The following is a 15,215-nucleotide window of genomic DNA, read 5'->3' on the forward strand; positions in this document are numbered from 1 at the left end:
ATGGTGTCTAATTGTGTATTTATACCTGTTTATTCGACCTTTGATGTGCATGTGCTGACTCATAAAGTGATGTAGCTTCCCCAGATTGTGGCTCTGCGCTGTGAAATGAAGCTACACTTGTGTAAAATGTAGCTTTGGTTCCTTAAATCGAGCTGGCTTTTATTTTATGGTGTCTAAATCCCTTAAGTTTTGACATTATATTTACATAGTTGCTCAATACCTTGCTCTATCAACCTTTGGGTGTTTACATCTGTAATAAGTGTAATTCCAATACCTCTATACCAGCTTATATCATAACTTTGGTGCTCAAAGTTTAGTTTACAGGGCCTTTTCTCTTGATGTGACCTATAGTGTGGATTTAATGACCCATAAAGTTATTTAGCTTATTGAAATTGTGAGGTTGTGGTATTTTATATCGTTTAAAGTGTACTCATAATGGAACTCTGGGGCCATAAATTGAGTTTCCTTTTTATTTTGTGCTTTTTAAATCACTTTAAAGTTGGGCGTTTTACTCAAATAATTGCTTAATAATGTGACTTAACTTCTCCAAGTCGACTTGATAATAACCTTGCGTTATTATCATCTATAATAAGTATAACTATAATCTATACTAGCTTATATTGTGACTTTGGTGCTCAAAGTTTAGTCTAAATTTTGAATTGAAGTTTTTGTTGCATCAAGTGCGCCTAGTTCTAGTGTTTAAATCTTTTAAATGAAACTGTAATCTTCATAGAAAGGTTTATAAGGTGGCTCGGCTTCTACAAAATAAGCTTACAGTAACTTTTTAGGGTGTTTTTGTGTCTTCAGTGGTAACTGTGATACTTGCATACACATAGTTCACAGTGCCCTTACCTCTTAATGCGACCTATAATGTGTGTATGATGATTTACAAGGTGACTTTTAGCTTTCTGAACTAGTGAATTTGTAGTGTTTATACAATTTAAGGTGTACCCATGATGTCTCTCCGGTTCCCTAAAACGAGTTTTATTTCATGGTGTTCACATTTTTTAAAGTGAACTAATATTTATCGATATTACCTCATTATTGAGTTTACTGTATGTTTAAGGTGGTTACAGCTGTAAAAGTCTGAAAATAGTGTTTCTGTAGTGGCTTATGTGTTGGCTTTGTTGCTTCATATGTACTTTACAGTGTCGTGTAATGTGTCACGATGGCTTGTGTTGTGACTTTGTTTTACCAACCCAAGCTGAAGTGTGACTCTGTGGTTTACGTACCGTCGGATATATACATGCGATGAATTACAGTGTGACTCTGCTGCTGTATAAACGAGTTTATTTAACTCTTGTGTATTTAGGATTTAAGACTTCTAAATAATCCAGATTTACCGTGACTTAATGTGCTGCTTGTAATCCAGGCACACTTTATGATGACACAATGTTTCTGCCTCTTATCACATCCATATATTTAGTTATTATCAGCTGATATCGCAGACTCGCATTATATTGACCTTAATTCTCCTGAACCTGATGTATTTTCTGATTGTATCACTTTTGTGTTCATGTAATGTTTCCATAGTGACACATTTTATAGTCCTCTGTCTTTATCTCCTTAATGATGTGAGCTATGCGTAACTCAAAAGGTGTGTCTAGCCTTCATGATTTCCCGTAACACTCCATGTGTTAATGGCCCATTCTGTATCTGTTGCTCAGCAGCATTGATTGATATCTTTTATAGGACATCCACTGCCTTTAGTCTAGTTGATTAAAATCTACTCTGGGATCATCCTTCCCTTGGAAGTCATATTAGAGGAAAATCTTCAGGTATGCCAGACTTGTGCCAGTAAGAAACAAAAGGTGTCTAACGTGCACTAGAAGTGTGTAAACGCCTCCAACCTGTTGCTCAGCCGGCTTTCAGGTGTGTCTACCTGTGGGACTGGCTCGCCGTGTCTGCTCTGTGCATCCCAAGTGGGCGGGGCCACAAATGGTGTCACAGGCTGCTTACATCAACACACCCGACGCCTGGCACCAGCTGCCACAGCATCGAGACAGACAGCAAGGTTTGCTGCCAGTAAGAGCAATGATGCATAGTGGAAAGTGCTGTGCAAGACTGGAGCTACCTGATCAGTCGATTAGGTGATAGGATATTTATCACTTGTTGGGTAGTTATTCTTTTAAGCATAAATATCAGTTATGGTGGCTTTCAGATCGCTTTTAAAAAAAAAAAAACCCAATATGTATATATTTGCTTATGTGGCTGGGAATTATGTATTGTTGGCCTAAATGTATAAGTAACTTTGCCACTTTGATCTCTGGTAGCTTAAAGGTGATATAAATAATTTTTTATGTTAAGGAAGAATTGAATCGCTAAGTGCGTTAAAAGGGTGCTTATATTATAACCACTTGGAAATAATACCAGAATTTGTAGTGAAGATGAAGGTACCTAGCATCACTATAATGCTAACCAACTGACCATTGGCATCCAGCGTACAACTAGACATGCAGTGCAAGCTGCTGTGGCGAGCCCTTGTGACAAGATTGGTTAGCAAGCTAAATTTATAGTGTATGAAAGTATCAGGTGATAAGCGTTTTTGCTAATTTCATGCTAACTAAAAGAAATGATAAAAACTTTACCAAAAATGATGATAATAACAAAATGAATGGGCTAGTGGTCTAATAAACTGCAAATCCAGTAATTGTATTTAGCAGAAAATGGATTAAAGGTGTTAAAGTGTTAAAGTCATGAATAGAGTCAAAAGGTCCAGTACAGTGACTTGAATTAGCCAAATGGGCAAAGTTACCTAAGCTAAAGGGCTTGATATTTTTTCCCCCCGCTAAAGCAAAACAAACTTGGAAGAGGAAACAACATATCTGTTTCGCATAATGTCTAAAACTTGTTTTGACTGCCCCTAGGTAGCCAAAAATTCCTTTTAAATCAAGTTTAAGACGCATGGTTTCCATTATTGCAACATTTGTTGTTATTAGACAGCTCAAAAAATAACCCAAAATTTGTGCTGGAGTGCCTCATTTTGTAAGAATTATCCTGTAACAGGTGGGGGGGGGGTGGTATTTAGCTTAAATGAATGAGTTTACAAAAGCGGTACAGTAGCATAATGGATGATTTGTGGCTCAGGATATCAGTTTCACACATACTTTGAACCTCTAGTTCCTCTAGTCCTTCCTTTCTGCTATCAGTGGAAGCTGCTGAGAGATCCCAGCTCCGTGGAAAATGTTGTGTAAAGCCTGAACGATATCACTCGGCTGACTCTTACGTTGGTTTCTGGCTTGTGACCATGATTCAGAGCCTCTTTTGAAAGAAATCTTACATAATCCAGAAAAATAAGCTTGATATCATTTGAAACAGTGCTATCATTATAATTACACAAGTGCCCCCAGCTGACTCCTTTGTTTATGTCTTTTACAGTCTGTTACGAATAATAAGTTCACTGTCTGACTGTGATATTTGCTGCCTTGGGCATCACATCGTTGTGTCAGCTCTTTCATGGGTTTCCACACTATGTTAAAATGGAAATGACTCTCTTAACAGATGCCCTCAAAAATACATGTTTGTTATATTGAAACGCTTTCTTTTTCTTTTTTAACCGTGCAGACATGGCAAAACTTAAGATTTCCATTTTACCAACATGGGGGGGGGGGGGAAAGGAAAGCACAAGGTATTCACATCTGAGATCACTGAACTTATAAAGTGATCGACAAACTTCTTCTCTAATATCAATAGTCCTACATTACGCAAGGTTAGGCGAGGCCTAATCTTCATTGATCATAAAATCTCATTAGCGGGATTGAACGCTTAATTAGTGGAAAATTTTGCAATGTTGGGATATAAAAATTGTGTTTATTTTTCCACAGAATCCTAACACCGTGGGCGAAATTCCATCTTTGGTGAAATGTACAAATTTCCACTGATGCCTAAAATCAAATCTAGTGGCGCCACGAAACACAGCTACTAATGCATGATGTCACACTTGCAAATCAGAAGCATCTTGACAGTATGGTTTGAGTTGTTGATTGTCACAGAAGAAAAATCCAATGACTCAGCTGGCACTGTGATTGATTGCGTGCTGGCAGGTATGTTTTTATGATGTTTGTTCTTTCAGTAATGGGCTTTCAGTTTTAGTGCCCCATGGCGGTTTTAGGAGGTCATTCCCTGTCAAACAGAACAAACTTGAGGCAAATTCCACAACTTAAAGGTATTTCCCCAAGAGTTTGATTCTGGACATTTGCCTACCTTCCTCCTCGGGCTCCTGCCTCATGCTACACTAATAAATTTTGTTGATCTAATATGAATTTATGTTTAATTCGCAGAATATTATTAGAACTGTCACTCTGTTGGGCTTTGAACTAAACATGACAGTTTAGTTGAATCACATATTTTGTCAATCCAGGGAATCACCCTCAAAGTCAAATATACTTAGGATTTCCAGCCAGCCTTCATTTGGCCAAGAAATGGCAACCAGAGATGTACCAGTCCTACTTCCTACAGTTCTGATCTGATATAGATCAATGACTTTGGGTATCAGCTGAAATCCAGTAGTAATCTGATAGCAGTGTCACATTAATGAGCTGTGATTATGTTTTTTTTAAAAAAGGACCGGGAATCGTTCTTTTGTGTAAGACAATGAATTGAACACTGGTTTCGTAACTTCGTAACTACAAAACAATTATCTCTACAAATATAAACTGTACTGGTAATAGGTTTTTCTTTTGTTTTTTCTAAATTTAAGGTACAGATGAACATAATAAAACAAAATTAATTTATATTATCCCTTTAATTTATTCACTCTAGTTTATTTTCAGCTGTCTGTTAGTCTTTGCTGCTGTTAATAACGGCCACGTTAGATTCTCCTTCCCTGGTTCTCCCCTGTAGAGGGGAAGCTGAAAAATATAAAGCCAGGTGACGGCAGAACATTATATTACCATAAGTGTCATAAAGTATTTCAGCAAGTCTTACACCGCTTGTAACGAAAGTTACAATTTTTTTTGGTTGTGTCGGCTAACTTGACAACAGTTGCTGGTTTGAATTAGTGTCATGGCACTAATTTGTGCGACGGGTCAGAGCATTTTTGATGATACCCGATCCAGCTTTTAGATTGGACTGATATCCAATCCAAATATCAGATTAGTGCATCCCTGCAAATGATTAATGGAAACTTTACCCCAATCAAACAACAGCATTTTATCAGCCTCGCTGAGTAACAGTTGTGTAATTTTAGTACCTGAAGTATGGCTGGTGTAGATTTGAAATTTTATTAGACTTGAAGTGCAGCAACTTAAAAACCAACTTAAAGTTAACTCAGCTGGCAGACTAGCATAAAAAATGGAGCTACGTATGGAGAGAGAGAGGAAAAAACTAAACATGGGTTTTAGGTGTTAAACGTCTTCCTGCCATTTTTTTTTTTTTTTTACTTGGATTCCTGCTCACTGATCCACTACAGGACTTTACTGGCCTTAAAATACAAAAACAAAAAACCCACATATGTAGAGCAGAACGCTGATCATTTTATTAAAGATGAAAGACTTTAGACAGTTTTTCAACTCTCAGTAATGCCACAGTGATCGTTTGATATATGGACCTGCAGCGGAGTTTAGACCCAGACACGGCTAGTGACGTCAGACTGAACAATCGGATTGTCAAAGTGGCATACACCTGATCAAACACCTGGGAGTGGCCGCTTCTCCTTCTGCTCTTTGTCATTTTTACGGCTGCACCTTTTCAGCGCTCCAGTTCTCACAGCCTGTACGTATCTGTGGCTATATATAATCACAGGCTCCACCACCCTGAAGGTGGTGTGTTTGTGTTTTCCTGAGTGAGGAATTATCAGCAGCTACCAGCCAGCTGCCTGCAAGTTTTGATTATAGAGCGTGAGTCAGTCTTTCTACAGCCTGAATCATAGTAGAGCATTCTCACACCCCTCTGTTCATGCGTTTGTCTTGTTTATCTTCACATTTTCCTGGATGAGGACGTATAAACAGAAACCGCCTGACGGCACAAGCGGCTCCTGTGTTGGACGGAGTTTGAGTCATTCAAGTCTTCAGTTTCACTCAGTGCTGGCTTCAACATCATTTTGAGGAAACGAAATGATACAAATTATACAGAAATGACTGGCAAGTTATAAAACTGGCCACTTTGTTGTAATTGAGATGTTTTTTTTATTTCTTGTGTGACTGAAATTGGTCATTTTTGTGGTTTGAGTTGTTTTATGTAAACCTACCAAACAATTAGTTGATTCTTTTGAAGAATTGATAGATTAAATCAGCCATTAACCCATCAAAACAAAAAGAGTTGGTGGTCTTTCAAAGCCACACAGTAACTCAAACAAGGCAGCGGCAGATCGGTAAGTCCTGTGAGGTAAAATGACAAAATTACTGTTGTTGTCTGAGGAGTCTGGGGGATTTTGAGAGAGCAGTATAATTACTTCAGTTCCTCATCGGAAACGGCTGTCTGATGAAATGGTGAAAATACTCTAAATATAGCTAACACTTATAATTTGTGGTTATCGTTTTTTTCAGTTGACAGTAAAATATTGTGGTGCTGATTGTTCTCAGCATTGCATTGCTTATCATCTTCTGCAGCTGCCTGCGTTTAGATTAGGGCATAATTTTTAAATGTTGGATTAGTTATAGGCGACACAGTAGTCTGGTGGTTAGCACTGTCTCGTCTTAGCAAGAAGTTTTGTATTCGCCAGCTGAGTGGGACCTTTCTGTGTGGACTTCTGCATGTTGCCTCCAGGTACTCCAGCTCCTTTCCACAGCTCCAATAGCTTATGGGACCAATTATTGATTTTAAATATGTTTTTTTGTTTTGTTTCCTGCTTTAAAATAAAAACAGCCAACCACTAAAGAGGATTTTACCTTCCACCAATGGAAAAGCACCAAATCTGTGATAAAACATTATTTGACCAGTCTTTTTTAGCATAAAATGTTTTTTCAGGTGGCAAAAAATAACTGGACTGCACCGGGCTTCCTTTAGATTCAAAGTTAACCTAAGAACCACAGACTCAACAATTTACAGACCAGTCAACCTTATAAACATAGTTATTCTAAAGCTTCAGTTTGAATGGGTGAACAACATAAAAGCTAGTAAGTTATAAGTTCTCTGACAGCAGGTTATCCAGCAAAACTACTTCCACGCACACGGGTATTTTTTCTAAACAGAGATTTTCTGTTTTCGTTTACAAAAAACAAAATCCCGTTCACACGTGTAGTTATGGAAATAATATCTCTGTCGGCATGTAAATGCAAAAAACGAAGTCAAAGCTCTTAAGAGCACACCAAAGCAACAGGTGGCCAATCGGGAGTCTATGTGAATTCTGTCTAAATCAGTGGTGCACAGTGTGACGTCAAAAAAGGCCGCACTCCTTTTACATTGCTTGACTAAATCTCTGTTTTCCTCATCCACGCATAAACGGCCAGACAACGTTTTTGAAAATTTTCACATTGGCAGGACTTCTTAAAACTCTCCATTTACGTGTGGATGAAAGGCCCAAACATGTAGAAAAAGCTGCGTTTTGAAAGATACCAGTGTACGTGTGGAGGGGTGGGCGGTATAAACGGTATACGGTAGAAACAATATAAATTTGGCCAACGATAGAGATTTTGACTATACCGCTCTACCACGATAGGGCATGTTGATGGAGTCATCAAGCTGCGCCTGTTTTGGTCAAAAGCATTGCAGCGGCTGCAAACAACATCATCTGCAAATTATGCCGGGCGACAGTAATAGCAAAGAGACGAAGCACTTTTGGAATATGGGGAAAGCCAAAAATAGCGCTTCCTCCACTTCCCTACCATTGATTCATTAGTGCTGAATTCTCTCGCAGCTGCTCTATTCCCATGTTGTTGCAGTAACCTGACTAACCTCGTATTGCGGATGGATTATCTCAGTTGTTCTCTTGACTGAAGTTTGGTCCGTTTATAGCATTTTGCCATGCAATTGCATTTGTCCCTAACCACCCGAAACCCTCACATTAACTTTTACTGAGTGGTAAAAAGTTTGCGTTCATCCTTCAGCTTCACTGTGGTAATGTTATGCTAACGTAGCTGTTTTGCTAGCGATCACGTAGCACGTCATTATATACCAGCTAGTCCAACTTCAGTAACCTTACAAAAGTCACTGCTGTTTAGTTTTCTGTCTTTATTTATGTTGGAAGTGATAGCAGAGCTATACATTTGAATTTTTTTTAGAAATCTCTCAGTCAGGACATGCTATATCATGTTTAGGTGGAAGCTAGCGAGCTAACTTCCTGCTAACTTCCAACTCTGTTGAATTTAATAAATTCAGTTTTCATGGATGCCTGGATTAATTGTTACACCTGGTAAAGCAGCAACGCTGATCATTTTATTAAAGATGAAAGAATTTAGACAGTTTTTAACTCTGTGATGCCGCAGTGTTCGTTTGACTTTGGGACCAGAAGTTAACGGAGTTTAGGACCCAGATTACTCCGTGAGGCTCCTGACTACGGCAGCCGTAATGCTCCAACAATCCATCAAGCGGTGCAGCTTCATAGCTTACCAAAGTCGTACTAAAATATTTTTGACAGATTTCTGCGCGCTGTGTACCACATAAAATCGGTTCGAGGTCAGTAAGCACAACCAGAATTCCTACATAAGGTACGCTGTCGATTTTTGAGAAAATTAAAGGATTTTTAAGTGTGCCTTATTGTGTGTAAAAATACGTTATACAGAAGAAAAGAATATATCGCGATATATATCGTTACCGCACATGCTTCAAATTATACCGTGATATGGATTTTAGGCCATATCCCCCAGCCAAATGTGGTTCCATTTTTTTTTATACATTGACAAGATGTTCAGTTAGCTCAAAGTCTTTCAGTGATTTTGGCTTTCAGACTACAAAACATAGTACACTTTTCAGCTTTCTACTGCTGCCATTGCCCTGTGTGCTTGGTGCTTGTTTTTCTTCATTATATTGCATGAGTGACGTCACATAGTCTTGCAATCTTCTAATCTGAATGTGTTCTCCTTTGGAAATTTGGCGCAGGTTGATTTAGTGTGAATCGGTGCTCTGTAGTAACAACGTAGTTTACTGCCCACTTACTGTACGTAATACGCAGCTAGTGCTGGCAGGTGGCAGAAATATGTGCCATTTCCCAGCCTCAAAATTTGGATAAAAATTCATTAAAATACCAGATACTGCCAGATAAAGCTTGCAGGAGCTTGGAGTAAAATCTTTGGATAATGGTCAAATAATTTTATTTGTAGATAATATGTACTTATTTTTGATATATATTTGACTAAATGCAAAGCCATTGGTTTACTTATTTACCTATTTTTATCTGGTTCGAGAGCGGGAGGAAACACAAATTCTTTGGAGACCGCGTCATGAAGGGCATCTTGCAAAAACATCTGCCAAATAAAAAGTGCAGGGCCAGCCACAGTGGTGACCCATTGTGAAAAAGAGACCAGCCAGAAGTAGATATTATTTTGGCTGCACATCCCTAGACTTTACTTGTTTTTAACTTGTTTTAATAGTCAACTTGTTGCCAATCACCTATTATTGGCCCTACTTGTCCCTGATTTTTTTTCAGTACTGGCTGTAGGGCAAAAACAAGAATCCTAAATATCGTTCACCTGCTCCCCACATAGTTGCTCATCCTGCAGCTGGACATATGCCAACATATGGAGCTGTAGCTGTCAGCTATAAACGGTCTTCTGCTCGGAGGATCTGCTGTTAGCTGGAGAGCCAGTCAAACCAGAATCTGCAGTATGCTGAGAGCTGTTTACATGCAGCCGCTCACCGACGTTCCTCGAGGACAAAGAACTGCCATCTGCACCTGCAGTCTAAGATGTGGAGTTGTAGTCCCACCATAGGAGAACAGACAGATAAGTGTTGCAGAAGGTATTTGCCACAAAGTAAAGAAAATATTTTCAGAGGAGTAACATGTTTTTAGAAAAGCAATATCCGTAGAAATTATAAGTGCTTAAAAAGTCTTTGTTGGTGGCTTTTGTAAGCTTTGGATGAGGGCTGTAGTCAATCATTGTGTAGGTGGTAGAGGTGGGCAGCTCAATATAAATATTGATAGTATCGATACTTGCACTGGTATCAGTATGTGATTGATACTAGCACAATTGGATCGATATTTTCTTCCTCTCCTCAAAGTCTAGTATGTGGAGAGTGAGCTGGGCCTATCCCTGCTGTCTTAGGCCAAAAGGCTGGTTACACTGTGGACAGCTCGCTAGTCTATCGCAGGGCTACCACAAAGAGATCATTCACACTCACATTCACACCTGTGGGGAATTTAGAATCACCAGTTAAGCTAACACTACTGCATCCCACTGAACTATTTGGCAAATGTACGATGATTCAGCACATGAATCATGACTCACTGCTTTTTTTTTTTTTTTTTTTAATTTTCAAATAAAATATACATACATACATACATACATACATACATTGTATGTATGTATGTAACCACTCTCACCCTCCAGCAGCTACTCTAGAGTTTTGACTTAGAGGAAGCAGTAGTGAAGGGCTTAACTTATTGTATATAATAAAATATGTTGGTATGTAAGGTGAAAGCATGGTGCCATTATCATTTTACAAAAGTTGTTTTGGAAATTTCGCATCTTGGGTGATTCAACGCATCATGTCATGTTTAAGAGGAAAGAGGAAATGTTAAAGAGTGCTGAGAGTTTCACATGATGCTGTCTGCAAAGGTCATTTTGGAGAATGCTGTGTTTGTACTTCCTCCTCTAGCAGCTGTGACCTTTGACCTCCAACAGGGACATACTTGTACACAGACTTCTCTTGTTTTTGGACAGCACTTGTTAGTAAAAACATGGTCCTTTCTTGCTCAGTTGCACAGTTTCCACAGCTTTGTCCAAGTTTTCCAGGGCAGTGTCATGTTTGTGTTAGCAGCTCACTGACCTATAACTTCAAACTTTAAACGCTTCTCTTTAGTGCTTCTACCTGACCCGACTCCACCTCTTATCACCTGCTCTGAGGTAGGGCTGAGCGATATATCGAGTTTTTTAAAAATATCGATATATTTTCATACGAGATATAAGATGTGACAATATCGTTTATATCGATATAGTCTATGTTACGTTATAATTATACTTGTGGAGCCGCAGGTTTGCCTCTCTTTCGTCCACTTTTGTCTCTATGCAAGGTTACTCAGCCTCGCCTCTCCTTCACTGAACACAACTCCCTCTCCCCCATAGCTTCACCTGCAGGCAATGACAAGATGAAAGCGGAAAATCTCCGTTAGCGAGCTACCGCGGATCGCCCCGTGCGTGGGGCTGGACGGCGTCAACGTGTTAGCGAGCTAACCGCGCTAACCACATGCAGCCCGGAGGGGCTGCACGGCCTAAAATCCTTTAATTTTCTCAAAACTCGACAGCGCGCCTTATGTATGAATTCTGGTTGTGCTTACTGACCGCGAACCGATTTTATGTGGTACACAGCGCTCAGCAATCTGTCAAAAAATGTTTTAATATGACTTTGCTAAGCTACGGAGCTGCACCGCTTGATGGATTGTCGGAGGATTACGGCTACCGAGGAGGAGCCTCGCGGAGTGATACGTACTGTGCTTCAACGCAATATTACCGTACTGTGTATAAGGACCACAAATGGCACCTGTTCAGAGACGTGGTGCAGCTGTGAAATCTGTCTCTTTGTTATTATGCTCAGCATCTGTTAGTTTACATTTTAACTGCACAATTGTGAGCTTTTTGTTATGCACAAAAACAACATTGTTTTCTTTTATTTATGGACCATGATTATTTAATAAATGCTGATAATTTATTTTTGAGTAATTTCTTCATGTACATCTACGCTGTATGTAAATAAAAGTGCCCGTGTGACAGCTGGGACACAGTGTGACTAAGAACTCTCTTTTTGTTCTTACTTTATGGCTTTAAAAAAATATCGAGATATATATCTTATATCGCCATCCAGCTAAAAAATATCGAGATATGAATTTTGGGTCATATCGCCCAGCCCTACTCTGAGGCATGTGTGTCGTCACTATATATACATCATCAGTCTCTGTGTGAGATCAGTCTAAATATAAAACACGGCGTATCTTATCTCAGAAGCATATAAGAGGCTATAAAAAGAATGGAAAAATGGGCTCTGCTGATTCAACAGGAATTCCTTCAGGAAGTTTGGAAATGTGAACCAGTTCCAACTTATATTAAAGAAACCCATTTTATTATCTATATCTGGAAGTTGTAAATAATTTAATATATATAATTACACTTGCAATTGGGTGTTTCCGCTTCATAGAATGAGTGGCGCTATGTTAATTAGCTGAGCGATCGATATACTGATACACAAAGTCGGTGTTTTACCAATGATTCGATCAGAAGAGTCACTGACTGTTCGCTGTTTGAACAACTGTGAGAAGCAGGTGTGGTTTAGTCGTGTTCAGTCATGCATGACCAGATGAAGTTCCTCTTTTACTACATTTATTCTATTTTAATTTGTAGTTGTGGTGTTATTTTTAGGGCATGCTTCAAGCTCGGTCATTTGCATATAAACTCTTAAATTCACTTCAAAAACCTTTCACATGCCTATTTTCTGTTTGTCACATAGTTTTAAGGAGACACCAGTACATATTTATGGAAGTCTGTAAATTTAAAGTCATTTACAGTAAGCAATGACCCTCAGAGAATATTTACTTTTCAAATTTGTTTTTGCTGTCATGCACCAGATAATGTATTAAACCAGTGATCCTGCTGACTGGTTAGCTTCCCAGCAGTTTCTTGAGGTTAATGGTGCTTGTGACCTAATGGTGCTGGTTATTTAATAGTCTTCCAGTGTACCCACTTGATATCAACAATGTTAAAGCCAGTTAAAATGTTTATCGAAATGACCAACAGAATGCAAATACACCTGAGCTATTTTGCATTTGCTTAAATGTTAGCATGAAACGCCTTTTTTCTGAGTATGGGAACTTGGTTTGTTTACCTTTTGTCTAATTCCTGAATGCCTCTAACTGATAAGCCAACATTAAAAATTCCTCTGCTGCATGTCTAATCAGACCCAACGTGAAACAATAACTAGAGCCATTTTTCTTTTTTTGAAGTCTTATAAAAATGGATAATTTAACAGTAACTTAACAGCCTGTAAAATGGTCAGTAATGGTTGAGCAGCTGTTGACTCTTTAACTTCCTCCTGTTACCCAACTGTTTTTCTTTGAGCACCCGGGGACAGAAAGGGCAAAGTGTGACCTCTCAGGGTCACGTAATCCTGCTTTTATTATGATCTATTTATATTTTCATAGTGTGAACCCCAAACCAGTTTTTCCCTGTCAGTGTTTTCACATGACAGGTGAATGTTAGCACTGTCATTGTTGGATTTTTTAATTTTTAATTTTGATGCTTCATGATTCAGTTACATCTATGAAACGGCAATTCTACACCTTTTTACTATGTCGATTGTAGTTTATGATCAGCATATGCAATATGTCTGTATTTACCACGTCTCCTCCTTAAGGGATGAACCTATCTGAACGAAACTTTGCAGAAACATCATAACATCTATATGAACGTCGACATGTTTAAAAAAACAAAACAAAAGTAACTCCCCAGTTGTTGGGATTGAAATGTACATGTTCATTTCATCATCCTCATGTCAAAATGAGTTTTCCAACTTCACAGTCACCACAGTTTGGATGCATGATGGAATGTTGAGCATTTTTTTTTAATTAGGGCTGTGAGGCTATATTAATTTCTTCAAGTTCTCTCTTACTCTTATATTTAAAATAACCACCCTATGGACGGACAAGCCACTGTTTTTATGCGTACTTATGTTAACAACAACAATAACGACAATAAAACTATTGAGTGGCTCCGCACACAGAATTTACAGAAAATGCACTATTTTGTTATATATTTCGTTATTGGGATAATAAATGTTTATGTCAGGATATGAGATTTTGGTCCTATCGCACAGCCCTATTTCGAATATGAAATAAAGAATTGAAAAAGTGTAAATGTGCAAGGACTTGATGGAAATGTATCAAACTGTATATGAGCTTTATACTCAAAATAACCCTTTCTGTCTACGCGGTTACGTTAAAGGGTAGCAGTTACAGGCCTTTAAGCTACATGAGGGTGTGGTTTGTTTTTTTTGTTTTTGTTTTTTTACAGCAATCCTAAAAAAAACACATTTCGCAGTGGATTTGTTAAGCAGGGCAAAATAGTGTTTACATGCTCTCAGTAGATAGCTTTACAGGTGAATTACAACAGTTGTGCTGCTTGTTAAAGACACCTTTTCTGTAAATTCTGTGAATCTCGGGCAGCTCGACTTGCGGGAAGTGTTTCCAGCTGCGCGTCATGTAGCTGGAGTCGAGTGTTTTAACAGATGCATGAAACGATACATTTTTAGACACAAGTTGTAAAGGCTGCCGTTTTCTTTGTATTTATTACACGGCATGCTGCGGGGAAAAGCCTGTTCTAACGTTTGAGTCTAAGGTAAAGTTTTTAGCACCTGGCAGCTCTTTTTTTTTACTTCTCATCCGTAAATAATCTGCTCTTTCACGGGATTCAGTTTATTTTGAAAAGTCTCAACGGGATCTTGAGCTTTATTGTGGAAGGTTTATGTGGAACATAAACAAGCGGATACGCGATGGTTTTACCGTCGTTGTTGCTAACGACAACGCATAAAAACAGGCGCTTGTCCGTCAGTAGTGTGGTTATATTAAATATAAGAGAAAGAGAACTTTAAGAAATTAATATAGCCACTACAGTGACCATCAGAACGATGAAAGAATATTGCCGTCAATAGTTTATTTTGTGACACCGCGAAACAAACGATAGCGTAAAATGAAACGATAGATGTTTTTATATCGTCATCCTATATATATCGTTGTATTGAACAGCCCTAAAGACAAGTTTCTTTCTTGTTTAAAAATAAAATTTATTAAATTTAGACTTTTATGAAGGAAAAAAAATTTCCACTGAGCGAACATGTCAGTAAATCTGGGCCTTGAGCTGTGTTTAAAACTGCAGCGTCCACTCAAAGTGTCACTTTGTGAAGAGAAAATCATGTTTTTGTTCAGGTTCAGTGTTTCAGTAGCAAAACTGATCCAGTTTAATATTTGTGATGTAAAGGAACAATAGTAAAAATTGGTATGCTGGATGTTTTACCCGTTTTCTGATAATTCACATCAAAATTTGAAAGGGTCATATCACCATGTAGCACAGGTCAAAACGGGCTATAATGTATGAAAGGACTTTTTTGAATTTATAGGTCATTGGACTTGAAATGAA

The 15,215-nt window shown here is 38.4% G+C and overlaps 1 protein-coding gene across 1 annotated transcript in view; it reads left to right on the top strand.

Annotated features, from left to right (window-relative positions):
• Positions 1 to 15,215, top strand: part of LOC102290592 (serine/threonine-protein kinase 26) — a 45,147-nt gene that overhangs the window by 591 nt on the left and 29,341 nt on the right. The gene's annotated exons all lie outside the window — the stretch shown is intronic.

This window comes from Haplochromis burtoni, unplaced genomic scaffold, assembly GCF_018398535.1.
Source record: "Haplochromis burtoni strain Fernald_Lab_line unplaced genomic scaffold, NCSU_Asbu1 Contig_732, whole genome shotgun sequence".
In the NCBI taxonomy this organism is placed as follows: Eukaryota; Metazoa; Chordata; class Actinopteri; order Cichliformes; family Cichlidae; genus Haplochromis; species Haplochromis burtoni.